Source organism: Eupeodes corollae, chromosome 1, assembly GCF_945859685.1.
Source record: "Eupeodes corollae chromosome 1, idEupCoro1.1, whole genome shotgun sequence".
Classification (NCBI taxonomy): Eukaryota; Metazoa; Arthropoda; class Insecta; order Diptera; family Syrphidae; genus Eupeodes; species Eupeodes corollae.
This window is the reverse complement of record NC_079147.1, coordinates 225078822-225099977: the sequence shown is the minus strand read 5'-3', so window position 1 is coordinate 225099977 and position 21156 is coordinate 225078822. Positions and strand designations below refer to the sequence as shown.

The following is a 21156-nucleotide window of genomic DNA, read 5'->3' as shown; positions in this document are numbered from 1 at the left end:
GTGTCATGAATAAATGGGACCTACAGTTTTTATGCCGAATTCAGCAGCATCCGTGAAAAAAAAACTTTAGCTGGCACAGGCAGGTATTGGACCTTAGACCACTGACATGACAGTCCTACGCACTAATCATCAGGCAACGGGTATTGCAGTAAAACGCTTAAAATCTAATTGTGTCTATATAAGACAGAAATTCTATTTTATGCTCATTTTTTGGTTAAATAAATAAATTGGGTGGAGCAACAGTCCGTTGGGAACTAGGGCCTAGTGACTTACAACTCTCAACCATTCCTGTGTGCGAGTAATGTTGTCAGGAATGTAGCGGACCTACAGTTTATATGCCGAATCCGAACTGCTAATTTGAGAAAGCACTTTTTCATGACAAAAGTTACTCTTGGAGAATTTGGCAATTCCTCGCAAGAGGCAGTACCCGCGAAAAGACTTTAGATTGCGTAGGCAGGGATCGAACTCAAGACCTCTAGCATGACAGTCCAACGCACTAACCATCATGCCACGGGTACTACATTTTTTGGTTATTTTTCGTTATTTTTCCATTCATTCGTTGCAATGGAATGTATTCGTAGTTGTAACTATCTTCCAACAATTGTGATAAGTCGTTCAGATAAACTGTTAAATCATCCAACATCTCAAAAACTTTGTAACAACAAACTTAGAGAATCCTTTTTTAACAAAATCTTACAAAAATATTAGTGTTGAAAAAGAAATCACATACCTAAACCAATTTTTAAAATAGTCTATTTAATGTAAACTTTTGTTACGTTTTTTCCCGTTTCAGTTTGAACGGCTTGAGGATAAAAGATAAAAAGTAAATTAGGTAACAGCTAACGACTTAATAATAATTATTTTTCTGAAAGTTAATGATATAGTGGAATATTTTAACGGAATTTTGAATACTAAGTAATTATTTGCACAACCATCACAATTTGATTAAAGCTTCATATATTTCAATTAAAAAATATTGTTGCCAATGAAATCTATTAAGGAGATGTAGCAGTTATGTTAAAGAAAATACCTTCCATCGTTAGAAATCATGGGTACTGTGTAAAGATTCTTGTTTGCATTTGCGAATACAATACATACAATAAATTTTAAAATTGAGCATAAACACCTATAAATCTACGCAATTCGTTACGTTATATATCTAAGATGTTACAATTTTGGTAATTCTTTTAAGTTTCTTGTTTTTGTTATATTTAAATTAATAAGTTTATTCGGATATGGTAGGAGGCGAATTGTTTGAAGAAAAGAAAGACTCTTCATGCCACTGTTAAACATGGAGAAGTTAATGTCAACAAAAATCAATTGAAACTGAAGCTCATCGAAATTCGGTAGAATAATGCTGCAGTCTTTCTCAAAAACAAAAACTTATCGAATCGATGTTGTGGTAATTACACGCTGATATAATGTCAAAAGGTAGCCCTAAAAAATATTAATATTCAAATTCCACAACGCTTCAACATTTCTTCTAACTTTGATCTTCAAGTATACGCTTAATGTTGTACCATGTTTTTGAACAATTACATTTTTATCATATTGAAGACTAATTTTAAGTAGTTTCGGTATCGGTATTTTCAAACGGAAATATGTATATACGGAATACAAGACCCATATAAACAAATATATTTTTAATTTGTCAAACAATTTTACTGGAGCACTTCTCCTCCAAAAAACATTCCAAATATTACTTAAATTTCAATTGTTTACATTCTGTATGGGAGATTAATAACAGAAAAGTTTTAGAACTTAGCTTAGTTTGCTTAAAGTGTTCCACATTTCAATTTTTTCATAAAACTTCCAAATGCAAGAATTTAGTCCTAAAAACATAAAATTAAATCGTGTTTAGTATCTATTTAGTTGAATTTGTCAACTAATATCAACTATACTCATATGAAAATATTGTAATCGAATTGAAAATTTTTAAATTTCAAGTGGTTTTAGAGAAATGACTGTATAGAGTGTGTACGTACGTTAGGATACCTTTTTTCATCGGCTATCTCAAGAACTAGTTGTTACCTCGAATATTTTACGAACAAAAAATTATATTGCCTTCAGAATAATAAGGTTTTTGACATTGAACATTTTGCGAAAAATCGAAGTAAAGGTTTTTTCCACAAAAAGTTACAAAGCAATATTTTTGAAAAATTTGGAAAACATATGTATGTATTTCGGTTCAAAATATATCAAGGGTTATCCATTTTCCAAAGTAAAAGTAAATAAAACAGGTATACCTAAACTATTGTTTTTCATAATATTTCTGTTTTAATTATAAAGTTCGAACGTTGAAATTATGTGTGAAACACTACATAATAACCACTACGCGAATTGTTGCTATAGCATTAATTTTTTTAAGGTAATTTTCCAACACTTTTTGACACATATCGGGCGGTATCTCAGCCATAACTTGAAGATTGTTCGTTTTTAAGTGATCAAGAGTTGAAGGAGAAAATCGGTTATCATTATGATCATAACGCTTCGGACCAAAGAGCGCACCAAACAGTGCCTAATATGCCGTTAGACAGTCCTCCTAATTCCTGAGAACGATGAGGAATCAACACATTCAGGTCTTCAATAACACTTTCACTTAGAAGAGCAGCGACATTTTCAGTGGTATGAGCGAAACGATGATGCAATCGCCTTACAATATCTGCAACCAATCCAATTTATTCAAAATTTTGCCAATTGCTTGCGTTGTTGGACGATTATTTAAACCATAATCTACCTTTAAAGCACGTTATGTGGCTATGGCAGAACCAAAATTTTCGATTTTTGATTTCTCGTATATAAATTATTATATTGAAAACTTCAAAATGTTTTCATTTTGTGCTAAATTTACTAAGAAAAAAACTAATATCTAAGATCTCAACATTTATAAATCCACTGGCCCAGATGGTATCCCCGCTATTATTCTGAAGAGGTGTTCTTCCATGCTAGCAAAACCACTGCGTAAGCTTTTCCATCTTTTCTATTCTTCTGGGCTCGTTCTGATTAGTTCGAAAACTGCATTTGTTTAGTCAATCCCAAAAAAGGCGAATCTTCTTCTCCCACAAATTACCGACTGATAGCACTAACGTCCCTTCTTTCTAAGGTCATGAAAACACTGATTAATTATCAGCTTAAGATCTTAAAATCTTGAGGAACGGAAGCTTCTTAATAGCAATAAGTCCACTAATTATCTCATGGTTCATCTTACCGTAAGTAAGTAAGGTTATTGCACTTGATATTTTAAAGGTATTTGATAAAGTCTGGCACCTTGCTCTCTTATCGAAAATACGTGTTTTCGGTATCGACAAATCTCTTCTTCGTTGGATTAAAAATTTTCTTTCGAACCGTTCAATACAAATTGTTTTGGACAGATTCAAGTCTGAAACTCATAAAATTAATGCTGGTGTGCCCAGGGCTCCGTTTTGTCTCCGACCCTCTTTCTCATTTTTATAAATGATCTCCTGTCTGCTACTTTTAATTCAATACATTGTTCCGCTTACGATAGCACTCTTAGCTTTTTATAATCGTTTCCAGACTCTCAATCCTCCTCTTCGAATGTGAAATTGCAACGGCAAAATATGATTAGCTCATTAAATTCCGAGCTACACAGCATTGTACAATGGGGAGTAATAAAAAATCGTGTGGAATAGAATGCTTCGAAAACACAATGCTGCCTTGTATTGTTAAAGCGAGATAAAAAATCTTTGCCACTGTCTATGAGTGGCACGTGCATTAACGAAACGGAAAATCTCGACATGCTCGGAATGTGCATCAGCAACCACCTTTTGTAGAGCGATCACATACGCGTTGTCGTCAAAAATACCGCAAGATGTCTAGGTTTTTTGAGACGTTGCAAGAAATTTTTCTCTCCGTCTGATCTGGCTACAATCTACAAAACCTATAAACGTCCGACACTTGAATATAACTCTCATCTCTGGGCTGGTGCTCCAGTAACTTATTTTAGCCTCTTGGACAGTATTCAAAAAAGAGCTTTTAAAATGATTGGTGACATTAACATCATTAAATCGATTACATCACTCAAAGATCGACGGATGGTTTCTTGCCTCCCCCTTTTTTACCGTTATTTCAACGGACTATGATCTAGTGAAATAGCCAGTTGCATTCCTCCCCTTAAACAATTTAACCGTAATACCCGCGCTTCTAGGAATGCGGATCAGTTTACCCTTGATCCCAACTTCGTACTATGAAGTACAGAGATTCATTTTTTAGCCGTACTACGCGAATGTGGAACGCCTTGCCACGCTCTATCTTTCTCTGTCATTGCAATGTTCAGAAATTTAAAATCAATGTACACCGACACCTCCTATCCAACCCTTGCCTCTTTTCCTAATGCTTACACTGTGTCTTTCGCATATTAAAGATATACAAAACCCCTTTAGTGTTCGCTAATTATAAAAAAATATGAATTTGTTTTTATAAGAAATAAAAACTCTATATTTTTACTGGTTCCTGAGATATGATCAACGAAAAAAACTTCCTGAACGTACGGACATATTAACGTACTTACACACGCTACAAAAATGCATCTCTCTAACAATCTTTGATTTACAATTGAGGAACCGAAAAATGTCAATATTTTTAATTCGTCGAATCGGACCGATTAAAATAACTTCCTATAGGAAGTTAAAACGTCTTTCGGTAAAGCTCAATAAATTGTTCAGCACAAAATATATAAACCAAATGTATTAATTTTTAAGGATTTACTAATTTAAGTTACGAAAAGAATACTTCGATTTTTTTAAATATTCTTTTATAAAAACGAGAGATGAAGAGTTTTCCAGCTCCACCAACCCCACTTTACCTTATATCTTTACCACTAGAATTATCAGCTACGCCGCGCAGCGCCGCCACAACCACATCCAAAGTGCCCATGCCCACCGTACATAACAGCATCCGGCAAAAATAATGCACCCCCGTTCCCGGGTGTTAAAATTAAATTTAAAATAAAAACATCATTTTTTCCAGCAACCAAGAAGTAACAACATCAAAATCAACCCAACACAAATTCTGTATTATTCGAACAAAACATTAATTTCCCTTTTCAATCGAACTTGTTCCACAACTTGCACCCAACGAAACTCAACACAGCATTCCAACAACAACAAACAACGTCAAAGTCAATTCCGCTCTGCTCGGTCTATAATACCAGCGACCAACTGGAGAGCGAATCAGTATTTTGTGAGTTTTCTTTCAATTCAAACGTGTGCGCGCGAGTCTCTCTGTGCGTTTTAATTATTATTATTATTTCGTTTTCTTAAATATATTAAAAAAATATATAAATTTTGTCTAACAAAATAAAAAAGAAACAACGGTTTATCAAAGATTGTGTCATTTAATTAAATGTGTTATCTTCGAAAGTTTATAATTTTTCTCAATTTTCATTTTTGACTGATAGTCGTCTTTCCATATAACCTACCGTACCGACATACCTACCCGCTAAACGCTATCAGTAATAGTTTTTCTACATAAATTAATTATACTTGCTATCAGTTTTAAATCAATCAATCGTTTATTATCATCGCCCATTATTTATCGAGTAAACAAAGTACCGTAAATGTAATTTTACTCTCTGAAAGAAGATAAATAAAATAAGTGCCACAATTTTAGTTTAAAACTAATTCAAAACTGTGGGCATGTTTTTGTGTCGTTTCGTTTTGTGTGTGATTTTCGTAAAAATTTGTGAATGAAAAACTTTATTAACACGAATCATCTTCTGGAAATTAAATTTAACAAACAAATCTATCATATTGGATTAAGATTATCAAGATCGACACAGTTTATAAGGTTTGTAGTATTTTATTTGTGATTTTAAGATGCTTCTTGAAGCCTTAAGTTCCTAAGCAAATGCTTTCTCTTAATTATTTAAAATATTTACAATTATTAAGCATGAACTTTATGTTAAGATGTTAAGGGTGTGTGTACATTACATGATTGTTGCTTTTCCTTAGTTGATTATTTAGAAAATTATCATTTACAATTCCCACTGAATTAATCCCCCTAAACGTGTTGAAATTAATGAGCTTAGTTTCTTGTCTATTAATTCTTACATTAGTTGTCGGCTGTTGTCTAATTAATTAACGTAAGAATTAATCGATTATAAATTTTATTTTGATTCCTCAATTTGTTTAAAAAGGGTCATAGTCGTTTTTGAATTGTTGCACTGTGCTGAATTTTTTGCTTTTAGCTGGATTTTAGTTTTAGAAAAAGGGGCTGGCTCTAGCTATCATTGAAATCAATTCGGAAAATTTGTTTGGATGAATATTTGACAATCCTTTGATTAGAAATCAGGAAATTTTGTTTCAATGACAGAAATTTTTCATGATCGCTATAAACGACCTGCCAAAAAATTCCAATGATTGGTTCAATGATGAAAAATTGACCCCTTTATTAATTTTGTTACCAACATTTTGGTTTATTCCCAAATGTAAGGAAATAAGGTTCTTTAATGTCTTTTATCAAAACTAAAGGAGGAAGAGGAAATAGTAAACAAAGATTGTAAAATTTAGTTGGAAATTTAATACAGTGAATCAATAAAGAAATCGGACATAAGCATTCTTTTTCAATAAAACATGAATTCGTACAGTTTAAGATTATATTTATTATTAACTTTTCATATGAAACCAAAATTTTCACTTTAAAAGAAATCGGACAATAAATGTTGGACAAAATAAAAACAACGGAAATATTATTAAAAGCAAAAAAATGGGAAGCTAGTAGGTACTTTGTTGGTAATCTTTTACTCTTTTTGATTGCATCCAATCTTTTTGGCATTGATTGAACTAGTTTTTCACAGAAAGAAGTAGAAGTAGCATTTTCCACGTGTTTTTTTTTGGTAAAATTGTAGTTTTTAAGTTGATTCTCTAAGTAGCTCCATAAATGTTTAATAGCATTCAGGTGTGGTGATTTTTAGGGGGAGGTTCAATCAAAGGGTTGCAGTTATACAAGAGCCATAACCAAATACTTAAGGCCTTGTGTTTTGGGTCGTTGTCTTGGTGGAATAATATTCTTCACTGATTCCTAATTTTCGTCTGCTTTGCTGTAAATTTTCCTTCAAAATTTGGATATATTTGTATTGATCCATGATTCCATCCACAATTACAAAATTCTGGACCAGCTGCCACCGACATACAGTTGTGTTCATAAAAATAGCAGTGCTGGTCACATTTTATTAGATTGTCAATTATTTAAATAACGGAAATTCTTACAAAAAAATTAACATGTTACGGTCTTTCGTTTTCATATTAGAGACTTTTAGCTTGAAGTTATACCTTAGTTTTCCCGCTGAACACCCATTATTTCAAACTCTCTGGATAGAGAGTGTTCATAAAAATAGCAGTGATTTTATAATTAAGAAGGTTAAAAATTCAATTTTTTTTAATTTTCGGTAAGTAAATATTTTACTATATATGTACATTTTTAAGTATTTGTTACATACTAGCATATAAAAATTAATAAATATTAGCTCAAAAATAAACAATGAGATTCGAAAACTTATTCGAAAACTGCGTTTGAAGGGAAAAACCTACCAAAATATTCAAGACATTCTAGACTGCTCACCAAAAATGGTCAGTAACGCCTTAAAATGGCAAAATAAACTGAAAACGCTAGGCCCAAAAAGGATGACTACTGAAAGACTTGACAAAAAAAAATATTCATTTAGTAAAAAAGAACCCGTTCATAGGCTCTAGGAAAATAAGAAATAGACTTCAACTGTCTGTTAGCACTGTTACAATACGAAAGCGTCTTTTATAAGCGAAGTTAACAGCCCAAACTCCACGCAAGGTACCCTTCTTGACGAAAAGGCATCTGGGAAAAAGAATGGAGCTTGTTAAAGCGCATAGAGATTAGGTAAAAGAGAAATGGAGAAATGTTCTGTGAAGCGATGACAGCAAAGTCGTCCTTTTTGGGTGCTAGGTTGGTCGGGAATATGTGACAAGACCCTAAAATTCGAAATCGATCCAGGGTACACTATAAAAACAGTGAAGCATGGTGGAGGAAAAATTATGATATGGGCTTGCTTTTAATATTACGGGGTCGGGCCTATTTATCTTATCGGGGATATAAGAGATGCAACCGACTATGTGAAAATTCTCGAGAAGATTATGTTACCCTATGCTGAAGACGAAATGCCGTTGGTTTGGGTATACTAACACGTCTATGACCCAAAGCATACGTCAAAAAATGCAAAATCATGGTTTGCGCAGAAGAAGTTATCCGTTATGGAGTGGCCTGCTTAATCCCCCGACCCTAACCCCATCGCAAATTTGTGGGGGGATGTACCGCATAAAGCAAAACCCAAGAATTCGAAAGCTAACATTTTTTTGTATACTTTCATGTAACTTATTACAGTTAATTTACTTCTGACGTAATAGATCTAGTACTTTGTCATGCCTTGCTATTTTTATGAACAGCCATTTATTTAAAAAACGGTTGATATTGAAGGCCTTTTTGTTTTATTTGGAGAGCACTACTATTTTTATGAACACAACTGGTTTGTAAAAATATGATATTTTAAAAATGTTAAAGACATCAACAAAAGGCTAAGTTAAAATACATATCCCTTAACAATAATCTACTTTAAGTAAGCTTTAAAAAAATGTTCCGGTTCAAAACATCGGTTGAACAGGGAACAATGATAATTAAGGACCATAATGATGGTAAATCATTAAAAGAAGTATCCGAACTTGTTGGCAGATCAAGATCAACTATCCAATCAATCGTAAAAAGGTATCGTTCGCAAAATTGAATCGAAAATATGCCAAGAAACACCGCACGCGAAATTTTCAACTCGCACGAAATCAAAAAAAAATCCCGGATCAGTGCACCAAAACTTGCTGAAAAGTTGCGACAGGGACTCAAGAAGCAGTTTTCTAGAGAGACGTTGAGAAACTGCATTAGCGATCACGGTTTTAACGGTAGAGTTTCCAGAAAAAAACCTTTCATAAGTTCTGTGAACAGGTTCAAAATCGAAGGATTTCGACTATTGAAAAAACGTAATTTTTACCAATGAGTCCACCTGGCTCAGATGGACGACAAATGGTTTGGCGGAAACCCAATACCGAGCTCCTTCCGGAAAATACTGTCGCAACTGTTAAGCATGGCCGCAGATCAGGGATGGTTTGGGGTTGTTTTTCTGCGGGTGGGGTATTAAAATTACAAGTAATTGAAGGAATTATGGACCACAAGAAATATATAGAGATATTAAAACTAAATTTCGGTGAAAGTGCACGTAAATTGGGTCTGCAAAACCAGTTCACTTTTTACCAGGACAATGATCCCAAACATAAGGCACATAATACCAAGTTGTGGCTGCTTTATAAGTGTCCTAAAGTCATGGAAACTCCACCCCAATTACCGGATATTAACCCTATCGAAAATTTATGGGATCATTTGGACCAGGAACTGAGGAAACTGACCATAAGGAATGCAAGAGAGCTTAAAGATCAGATTCTGCAAGAGTGGGACAAAATATCTAACGAAACAACGAAAAAACTTCTCCAGTTCATGTCTAATCGACTCAAGCATGTTATTAAGAACAAGGCTTATATTTGTACGAATATGAAATTGTTACTTGTTATTTGATTTTTATAGTCTGTGTTATTCTTTGTTTTTTGAAATATGGCGTTTTCTTGTGGTAGACAATAGATGGTATTCAGATATTTAATATACGAAATAAATTAAATTATGATCTTGAGTGGTTCTTACAAATCCGAAAAAAAAAATTAAGTTTTTAGCTGCTGTACGAATATGAGTTTGATTGACTGTACACTTAGTTTTCGCAATTTCTCATTAATTATGAGGTAACTTTTAGTTCTTCACTAACTCTATCTGAAGTTTCGAAAAACTTTAAATGTAATTCCTTTAAGATTTTGAATAACTCGTACAGTTAAATTTTAGGGCTTATTCCGTGCCTAAAATCCATTTTTCTCCATTATGTAATTAAAACTCAGAAATACCCGTTTTCAACATTCCAAAACTTTAATGTTATAACCTTAAGACTTTCTTTTAGATCTTAGCCGGTTTTGGCACAAATGCTTCAGCGTTCTTTTAGGGTTAATATAGAGTAGGTGAAAACTTTAAAAAAAATGTTTTCTTATTCAAAAGATTGAAGTTTGAACTTCGTTTTTTAAAGCAACTTTTGCAAAAATAAATTTTTTACCAACACCCCCAAAAATCAACTTCCAAAATAAGGGATGGTTTGTCCATCCGTTCTCTTTGACGTTTTCCAAAGATTTTCGTTTGTCCAGTCTTGGTTAAAAATCTGTTATTTTTTCGACTTTAATTTTTGTCACCTCTCATATTGTCTTGTTCAAGGTATATTTACCTCATACAGTAAGCTTATACTCGTAGGTCTTGGCATTCCACTATTTAAAAATATTCATCGATAATGTAAATATTTAGTTTTAAAAAGGTGTGAATTTCAAATCTTAATATTAATTTATTCTTGATAACATTTTCAACATAATTTTTTAAACCATTAAATATGCCACCTTAAAGAATAAACAATAAAGCTCTCAATAAAAATTTTCTTTTTCGGCACCATTAAAATTAATTAACATATCCGATCCGAAATAGATATGAATACAAAAATTATTATAATGTTAATCTTTATTTCTTATCACGTCGTAAAACAAAATTGTGTAGGAAGATAGTTTTTTATAAAATACATAAATAAAAAACAGTCTAATCCTTTTAAACGTGTTAATGTCCATGTTTTTAAGAGCGGTATTGGAAAATCATATAAAAATTCTATTCAAAAATAATAAATTTTGACAAGTGTGGTACAATCTTCACAGAATATCAACCTAAAATGTAAACATTTTAATAAAGTTATAAGATTACTATAATAAATATATATCGGCAGTGATAATGTGTCGATAATGTAGTTTTATATTGAACCCAAATTCCCCAATACTAATTTTTGTCATGAAAAGTGCTTTCTCAAATTTGCCGTTTGGATTCGGCTTAAAGCTGTAGGTCCCCTCCATCCCTGACAACAGTACTCGCACACAGGATTGTTTGAGCGTTGTAAGTCACTACGCCCTATTTCTCAACGGACTGTTGTGCTACCCAATTTTATTTGAATTTTCAAACACTAAATGGTAGCAAGCTAATCTTCGAAATTTTATCATCAAAAATCATTTGAAAACCCTTCCCAAGAGGGTTTTCTTATCTCAATATAAGACAATTTTGCTTGTAAGCTCTAGCCAGGGCCGCATTTAGAAGTACGGAGGCCTCGGAACAATAAAGGAGCGGAGGCCCCCCTCGCCCCAAATTATTTTCAAAAAAAAAGAAAACCATTTTTTTCACTCGAGTTTTTCAATAAATATTTTTTTGTGAAACCAAGTAGATTCCCTTAGTATTGAACAAACACATACATATACATACGGAAAAAAGAATTGTCTGAAATTGAATTTAAGGGTAAACAAACAAAACCTTTCGATATTTTTTCGCCAAAAAATCGTTGATGATTTCGTTCAAATCCAGCAGTTCTCGGAGTAAATCGCTTTCAATGCTCAGGAGAGAAAGCTTCGATAGACGGTTTAGTCCCATCGTGGTTCGAAGCCTATTTCTTATAATTTTCATTTTTGAAAATGATCGCACTCCAGTGCAATTTGTTACAATCAAAACCAAATACATTCTTAATGCGATTTCGAGATTTGGGAATGTAGCTCTGAAATTTTGATTTTCGAGAAATTGGTAGTAAAATATTTCCGGCGATTGATCTGTTCCATAATCCTTTTTGTATGAGTCAATCAAAGAAACAAATTGAAATCATCCGGATTCACTTTCACCAATGCCTCTGCTGCAGCGTGCAAATTTTCAGCATCCATCTTCTCGATGTGTTTCAGGAATCCACATCTCGAACGTTTAGCTTCATAGGCATACAATCTTTCAGTAAGAGAAACGGATTGCTGGATTTTGGATGCTTTCTCGTATTTATCAAAATAATTTCGTTTGGATTCCACGAATGATTTCAATGATTCTAGTGTACGCATTTCCGATTCAAGAATTATTTTCGGGTCTTGCAACATCTTGTTTGTAGCGTAGAATCGCTCCAAGATATCGTTCCAAAATGTTGCAAACAAAGCGGTTCCGAGACCACTCATCTTTTGTAGAAGATGCGTTGCTTAATTCCTCACGATGTCTTTTTTGCTCTTTATTGGAAGATATGCTGGTTAGAGCTTCTTCGATTTCTGAATAGCCATTATGACTAAGGTTTTCCTAGCTTCAGCTCGACAAGGCCAACGAGTGTCGCTGAGCTTTTTCAAAACTAAAAACTGACTGCTTTTCTTCTCCGATAATTCCTCAAAAGCTGCTCTTAGGTAACAAAGTAGATGGTCGTGCGTCTTTGGTTGTCAATTGTAAAATTAAAATAGACATTTAATTTAATTTTAGGAACTTTTAGTTTAGTCAAAACACATTTTAATGACTTTTAGATTAGTTTAATCAAAATATTTTACGTATTTTTATTGGATTCCAATAAATTTAATCGAAATTAGAACCAAATTTGAGAGCATTTTCAATATAGTTAAAAACATTTTTAAAGGACTTTTAGATTAGTCAAATCAAAACAAGAATTTATTCGGTAAACTGATTCTTATGCCTGTTATTGGTTCGAATCAAAAATGTTAATCGATGATTCGAGCTCTGTTTTTTATCGCTTCTTTGTAGAATTCGTAAAGTCGCATCCAGTTCTCACCATTCAGATAGTTCATCACCTCTTCAACTTGCAGAAAGCTTTTTTTCAAAGTGAACACGCCTCATTTCCTACAGCATGAACAAGCGCCTACGAAGTGTAATACATACTCTCTCTCATGCTGATTACAGAGGGTACAAAGATAGATAACCTCTGTAAGATGGGGCCTAAAATTTAATCTGATCAGTTCTCCTCTTATCTTAAATATAAATCCAATGATAGAATTGTTATATTCGCTGGTGAAATAGTTTCTGTCGTTTAGATTAAATACGCACTTTGAATTATATTGCCTTTCCGTTGTTGAGCGAGCTTTTTCAATATGTGCATGCCTTTTATTCTCATCAGTGACGGATATTACTTGGTAAAGCACCTTCTTCCATTGAACCCCATTCATACTCCAATTCGGGGTCACCTTCCGCAGCTACCAAGTTCGCATACTTCTGTACTCCCCATAACTGCGCACCATAAAAAAGGTTAGCTTGGGCAGTAGCATTAAATACTCTATATGTTAAGTCAGTTACTATTAGCCTCTTATTGTAAATTCTTTTCCAATTTACACATATTGCCGATTTAGCCTTATTTAGGACTTTTGATTTTTTCGGATTGACTTCTAAATTCCACACTTGGCAATATTCTTCCAGTTTATTGATCATCAACTGTAGAGCTGTCGGTGACCTCGCAAGAATGACAAGTTTATCGGCATACATGATCGTAAGCAAACTCCACTCCACAATTGAGATACTTAACCAAATCATCCAGAAAAAGTGCAAATAACAAGGAGCTTAGATTACAGCCTTGTCTCACTTCAATCCTCTCTGATTTTTTTTTTCCATTATTAATGTATGCTATGGTGTTTTGGTACAGTTTTTTTTAATAATGTTGCTTGTATAGTAAAACGTTTCTATTGATAGAAAAGCTACTTTAAAATCGCCAAATAAGTTTTCAATATTTTTTAACGATATTCCAGCGCAGAGTGACTAATTTCTAATTTCATTCCACGCAGGTATGATACTAGATATTCGTCAAGATTTTGAGTGGTTTTCAGCTGCCAGTTTCGAAATAAACCCTAAATAACCGACCCTGTACTTAACACAATTTATTATTAAACAAAATTCCTCCGATGAATTGTTATTGCTTATATTCAGTATAGTCTTGAAGAAAGTCAATATTTTCAATTCAAATCGGACCGATTAAAAAAATCTTAAGTGTCTGTAGAAAATTCTGCATGTGAACAGATTTTTCTGAAATCTTGTTTTTTCCTCAAAATATTTAGTCTGCCCCTGACCAGTGCTCTTCTGCTAACTTTGTACTTCCTACAAGGCAACTGCTTGAAATCCTTCTTCTACATAATTTACTCATCACGATAAGTCTGTTTTCTAGACTGATATAGCAAATGCCTTCATATAACTCTTTCACTAGAATGTGATAACTGTTCAATCGTTCAAAACTTTCTTCAAAATCAGCTCATTCTCATCATTAAACATATTTCCCGCATAGGCCGCCTAAAAACATAATACCTTATTAGAAGATAAACCTCCTGACAATTGATAATTACAGTAATACGGGTGAAGACTTCGTTCGAGAATGGATTATTTCCATGCTCAGTGGTACGAAGATTCGAGCCACTCTAGACAATACAATCGCAACAAAACACGTGATTAGGGGAACACCTCAGGGTGGTGTCCTTTCGCCTCTTCTATGGCTTTTGGTCATGGATACAATTCTCGTTAAATTAGAGAGATGTGGAGTGAAGGCGGAAGCCTATGCGGATGATTTGGTGCTAATAGTGACGGAGTCAGCTTTGAAGAAAGTTTGCAGCTGGGCCACGAGTTGTGGACTAGGAGTTTACCAAAGTAAAACTGAACTGTTGCTCTTTACCACCAAAACTAAAGTACCGCCCTGTGTTACCTTCTACGCCTGCAGCAAAACTTTCGGCAAAAAGTGGGGACTTCAATCGAAGATGATTTTATGGACGTACACAGCCGTAGTACGTCCAATCTTAACACATGGTTCGATTATGTGGTGGCCTGCTCTTAGCAAAGCCTATAATATTAATAAGCTAAAGAAGGTTCAGAGAACAGCTTGCGTGGTCACCACAGGGGCCCAACTTGCCTAACGGGCGCCTTAAACGTTATTTTAGATCTTCTACAAATCGACCTTCTTATTAAATACATAATTTTCTGCAGCGCTATTAGGCTGAAGGAATCAAACAGCTGGTTGTCAAAACCTTATGGTTACAGCAACACAACGAAATTGATTCCCTCAGATATTTTCCGGTATACACTGACTACTGCACTCCTACTTTGAGCTTTAGTAAGGGTTTTAAGGCTATGTTCCCATCCAGAGAAGATTGGACGGATGACATCGACACAACCATCTTTACTGACGGCTCCAAGATGGAGTGCGGAGTTGGTTCTGGGATCTTTTCTGAGTCCCTAAATGTAGCTTAATCCTTTAGGCTCCCTGATTTTGCTAGCGTTTTTCAAGCTGAACTGCTGGCAATAAGGGAGGCATATGAGATACTTAAACAAAGCCCAAACCAAAACCGAAATGCGTCTATCTTTACAGACAATCAGGCAGCTGTTAAAGCCATTAACTCGGCCACATCCTCATCTAAAGTGGTACAGCAATATCGCGATGAGCTTGAGAGTCTGAATATTAACCTCGGTGTCACCCTGATCTGGGTTCCGGGCCATAGTGGTATCGTGGGAAATGAACGATCTGACGACCTAGCCAGGCAAGCATCGGCCCTTCATAGCTCACTTGCGGAAATGGTTAACATTCCTCTTGGTGCTATGAAGGGTAAAATCTTTTCTATCTACCAAACTGATTCAAACCGAAGGTGGAGCAATTTATGCAACTACATTATATCTAGGAAGATATATCCCACCTATAATAAAACCCGTACAAACGATCTTCTATGCAGGCTAAGGCAAGACATAGCCAGGATTGTTGCGGTTTGTACCGGACATTGGCCTATAGGAGTTCATGCAGAGAAGTTGGGTATCTCTTACAAGACCTTTTGCCGTAGCTGTAGTGACCAAAGAGAAAGTGAAACTATAATCCATTTCCTCTGCAAATGTCCTGCTTTGGCAAACACTAGAATGAAATACTTTAGAAAAACATTATTTCACGAACTTGATGAGCTATCTGAGAAAAAGATTAGAGACCTAATATAATCGCTATGAAGCTTCTCTATAAATCTTTCCCTTTCTATCACAGGTCATACTAGTTTTTGGTATCAAAACGGCGCAATACAGCGCTAATTGGATCTCAGGCTAGGTTGCCTTGAGATCGCCATTTCTACCTACCTACCATTACCGAATTTTTGAAGTTTATCAGAATTATTTTAAGCAGATATTGTGAACCATAGTTGGTCTGTTTTACAAACTTAATATAACTGAATTCAATTCAAAAATATATTTGAAAACACGTTTACAAAAAAAACACTATCATCGCATCGTCCCTACTGATAAAAAATGTAGGTAAATTCCAAAATCTTAGCAATAATCCCATATAATGAAGCTAAATCTATTCTTAAATAGACAAAAACTAGCGTTGGAATTACTCTACTCTGTGGAAATTTTTTTCAGTTCCATAATCCGTAAGCAAGTCAAGAAAGGCATAAATCTCTAAACTTGCTTACAATTTTTTTTAATTAATATGAACAAACTAGAGACCTCAGATAAAGGAGTCTAAGGAGTCTTCAGAAGTTGGCACTCGTGAAACTGGTATAATGATATCAACTCTCTATAGAACTATCAACTTATTTTTCTAACATTCAAAACCCTTCAAAGTTCAATTAGTTACAACTCTCTCCACTACTAATAGTTCTTCATTTCGTTCTCGCAAACTCTTATTAAAATTTCAAGCTTCAATGTTTCATTAACAAACATTTTCAAAACAAGAATTTCAAGGAAATCTTCAACAAATTTTCCATCTCTCTCAGCAAATAGACATATCCATTACTTTTTCACTTGAGTCATAATTAAAGTGCACATAACTTCCTCCATGATGTATAAAAAAACCAAGTAGTAGGAAATATTCTAAACTAAACCAATTATGATGCCTAAAAGAACTACAATTACAAAAACTTCATAACACATTTTAAAGTACACGTTACGTATGAAGGTAGGTTCGTAAAGTAAAGTACATATTACCATGAATGTAAACCATAAAATGATGTCTGCTTTTTATAGAAATACGAATACCATCGCCATCCCTATGAATATGCACTAAGACAGCTCTTTAACCAAACCTTCCATTCTGCTACTTTGCTCCCACATTAAATTTCTGTCAATTATTTTTCTTTTTACAGACTTTTCTTTTATAAACTTTTTCCATGTCTCTCTTCACTTCTCTTGTTTTATATTTTTTCATTTTTCGCATGCAACGATTCACATTTACAAAAAGAAAGCAAAAATAAATTGAAAATGAGTAAAGTCTCTAAAAATAACCCCAAAAACATACCCTTAACAGAACAGAAATGTGCCCTCTTCCTTTTTATGGAATTTCACTTTCCCTCTGCAAAGATCCCTTAACATATTATTATAACACGACATAGCGAATAATGTACCATCACAGTTATACTATGAACGTTTGATGCGCTCTCATGGAATATGCGCAGTTAGATTTTCCAGTATTCATTTTGACAGCAGAACGAAAACTGCTAGACGGCAACCTGTCAAATAAATATGAACAAAAAGAAAACGTAGCGAAAAGAAAGAAAGAACGAACACGGCAACAAAAGTGGAAAATTTTATTTTCTTCCTTTGCCGAAAGGAATATAAACTTTCTCAGTGCACACGCCGAATGGGTTCACTGCTTTTTTCGTTCGTTCTTTAAAGAGGATAATTTTCTAAATCTTCTAAAAGTAAAAAAGAAATTTTAGAAAATTCTTCTAATTCTGAAAATCAGCTGAAATAAATTTGATGGAAAAACATAAATAATAATCAAACATATCGGAAGTCTGTGTTGCAAGTGAAGTTTTTCTCGGATATTAAACTTGAAAGTGAAGTGAAAAAACATTCCCAAAAAAGTGTTTCCGCTTCTACTAAAAAAAGGTTTCATCGAAAATAAGTCGCAAAAGCTATTAAGAAAAAAATGAAACTAACAAAACTACTGCCCAACTGGTAAGTTTTGAACCATAAGTTCTATTTTTTGAAAGAGTGAATCATTTTGCCTTCTTCCCTGGCTACAACCAATACTTCGGATTACGTAGGCACCTGATTTAGTTAAGTTGATTCGTATTCGTGGTTGCTTTAAACGTATACTACATACACCTTTATTAAAGCTGCCCCCAAGCCTTGAGCCCGAGGAATATTTTTCCCCACAACACATAAATGGGGCTAAATGGGAGGATGGAAGTTAGAGAATGGTGTTTCACGCTGAGGGTGAAGGTTTTTATTCTTCTTCTTCTTAATTGAGTTGGACAAATATAAAAGTAATTCCAATATCTCCTGATGAACAATATATTTGTGGTCCTTGACATCGACTTTCATGAATTGGATTTTTATTTTTTGGCAAAGATTGGTGCTGGTGGTTTGATGATGGCCATGGAAATGTCCTTGTCAACATCGCCTTATGAGGTTCTGGCATTGAAGGCCATCTGAGTCATTTCGTAAATTATATATTCGTCTATTTTCATCTCATGTGAGGGTGATGGTTTTTTACTTCGAAAATGGTTATTCGATAAAATAAACATCAAAGATCCGTAATTTGATTGAGATTGTGTGTGAAGTTTTATATATCTTGTGTGTTTTGAAGCTTTGCACCTGAATACAAATAACATGGTGTTAACACAAATGATATTGGATTTTTGAGGCTTGTCCTCGAAATAAATCTATAATGCATAAGTTAGTCATTTCATTCTTATCAAGTCAACTTGAAGCAGCAGTGAACTTTTTACAGAATGTCCCACAATCACAGCCAAATTAGAAAAAGAGTTGATAACTCTTTTAAAATTTCAAACCTTGTGAGGATATTTTCTAGTTTTCAATGTCATTTCAATTCCATAATCATTGTCCAGTTTTAACTGATCTTAGACCCTAACTCCGAAGTGATAACCAAGCGAATGGATCTGTGACTTCAGTTGCTAAGTCAGTTGGAACCTGTAGGTGAATAATTTGAGGTCTTTTGAGCAGAATTTTTCTCATGCTAGTGCGTGAGATCTTGAGATCCTCTCATGAGAAATGTTGAGCTGTTGAGATCGATGGATGGTTAAAGTTCCTTTCGACTTGAGTCTTATACTTTCGGCTAAAGCAGCTATGTACATTCTTGCTTGTGAATAAGGGTACTAGTCTCACGAATTAATTTTATCAGCTCAAGAAATATCTCGAAAATTCAAGTCTGCTTAATGACCGACAGTACGGATTTCGTAGCAATAGGTGCACTGGGGATCTCATGGTTCATCTCACCGAACAATGGAAGAAGTCTTTACATTGTTTTGGAGAAAGTAAGATTATTACTTTACTTACTTAAGGTGGCGGTACTGTCCGGGGTGGACCTGGGGATTAACCAACATGCGTCTCCACCCAGCTCGGTCCCTAGCTAGCTGTCTCCAGTTTTGCACGCCAAGTTGATTGAGGTCTTCACTCACCTACGTGCGCCACCTGACTCGCGGTCTTTCTCTACTGTGCCGTCCCTCGGGATTGGATTCGCAGACCTCCCGGACTGGAGCGTTGATTCACTCTACATGACCTTTTTCATCTAAGCCGTTGGACTTTAATTCTGTTAACTAGGTCAGTTTCGCTGTACAGCCCATACAGTACCCGAAGAATTTTTTTCTCGAAGCATCCTAAGACGCTCTCATCTTTCTTTAACAGGGTCCAGGCCTCAGTGCCATAAATGAGAACCGGGATGATGAGTGCCTTATAGATAGGTAGTGATTTTAGAAGCTTGAGAGAGGACTTTACTACTCAATTGCCTGCTAAGTCCAAAGAAGCAGCTTTTTGCAAGAGTTATTCTTCGTTTGATTTTAGCGCTGGTGTCGTTGTCTGTGTTAATCCCGTTGCCTAGCTAGACAAAGTCCTTAACTACCTCGAAGTTATAGCTGTCCATTGTGACTTTTTGTCCAAGGCGTCGTCGTTGTTCAATGTTTTTTTTTGACCACTAAACCTATCTTCTTTGCTCCCGTCGCAATGCTCAAAAACGCTCCATTTACGTCACACTTTGATCTTCCAATTATGTCAAATCATCTGCGTATCCGATTAATTGGGTGGACCTTTGGAAGATTGTACCTCTAGTGTTGACGTTTCAGTTTTGCATAATTCTTTCCAGAAAGATAGTGAAAAAGTCGCATGACAATGCATCGCCTTCTCTAAAACCTTTTTCGACATCAAATGGATTGTTGAAATCTTTTCCGACCTGGGTTCCTGGGTTTTTTTTTTACAAGATCTGCCGTGGTGTGAATATTTGGTCCCTAGTGGACTCTCCTGGTTTGAAGCCACACTGACAGGGACCTATCAGATTATTGCGCTTAACATTTCAAAAGCATTTGATCGGATTTGGTATCAGTCCCTCTTATAAAAAATGAGTGCATTTGGCTAAAATTAACCCCGCCTTCTTTGGCTTAGACATTTATTAAAAATTTCGGACAGTTTAATTCAATTGTAGGATTCAAGTCTGAGAAACACAAAAAAAAGCTGGAGTACCGCAGGGCTCTTTTCTGTCTCCGATACTCTTTTTTTTAATTTATGTTTTATTTGAAACTACTAATCTACTTACCTGCTTTGCTGACGATTGTACAATCAGCTTTTTACATTCGGTTTAAGATTCCTGCTCTATGAATGTAGATCTTTTACGGCTTTGCATGATAAGCTCATTAAATTTTGACGAATACAGCATTGTCAAATGGGGAATCAAAAATCGAATGAATTTTTTTGCCTCGAAAACTCAATGCTGCCTTCTATCGCCGAAACAAAATTCAATAGCTTTGCCACTATATCCATGAGTGGTACTAGCATCACGGACGAAATATTTGATATGTAGAAGCATCACATACGCTATGTTGCCAAAAATGATTTCTAAGTTTCCTAAAGTGATGCAAGAAGTTTTCTTTACCTCTGATCTGGCTTTTACCTATAAGACGTATGAACATTTAAAGCTGGTGTCTCAGAGATGGTGTCCTTGTAACTGGCGATTGATGATTATAAAATTGTCAAATTATTTATGTTGCTTGAATACCGTCGTCGTACAATTTCTTTTTTTACCCTTTTTTACCATGATTTTAACAGACTATGATCAAGCGAAAAAGCCACTTGCATTTCTCCTCTGGTTAAATAATCAATATCTTCTAATTTCGGTCACACAAAATTTTAAATCTCTGTAGTGCAATAGATTCACCGCAAGAGTTGCATCAGCCTCTTTTAAAATAAGTATAAGGTCCAAAATAACGATTTCTTCAACGGCCGACCCATAACCCGAAGTTAACAATG

The 21156-nt window shown here is 34.7% G+C and overlaps 1 protein-coding gene across 3 annotated transcripts in view; it reads left to right on the top strand.

The window, feature by feature from the left end:
* The first annotated feature begins 5209 nt into the window (after positions 1-5209).
* Positions 5210-21156, top strand: part of LOC129953763 (GAS2-like protein pickled eggs) — a 261851-nt gene continuing 245904 nt past the window's right edge. For 2 of the 3 annotated variants that reach the window (XM_056067202.1, XM_056067203.1), the window contains exon 1: positions 17542-17853. The gene's annotated coding sequence lies outside the window, so the exon portion shown is untranslated. Of the gene's footprint in view, positions 5806-17541; positions 17854-21156 lie in introns of those variants that run through there. The other variant, XM_056067201.1, reaches the window with a different exon arrangement.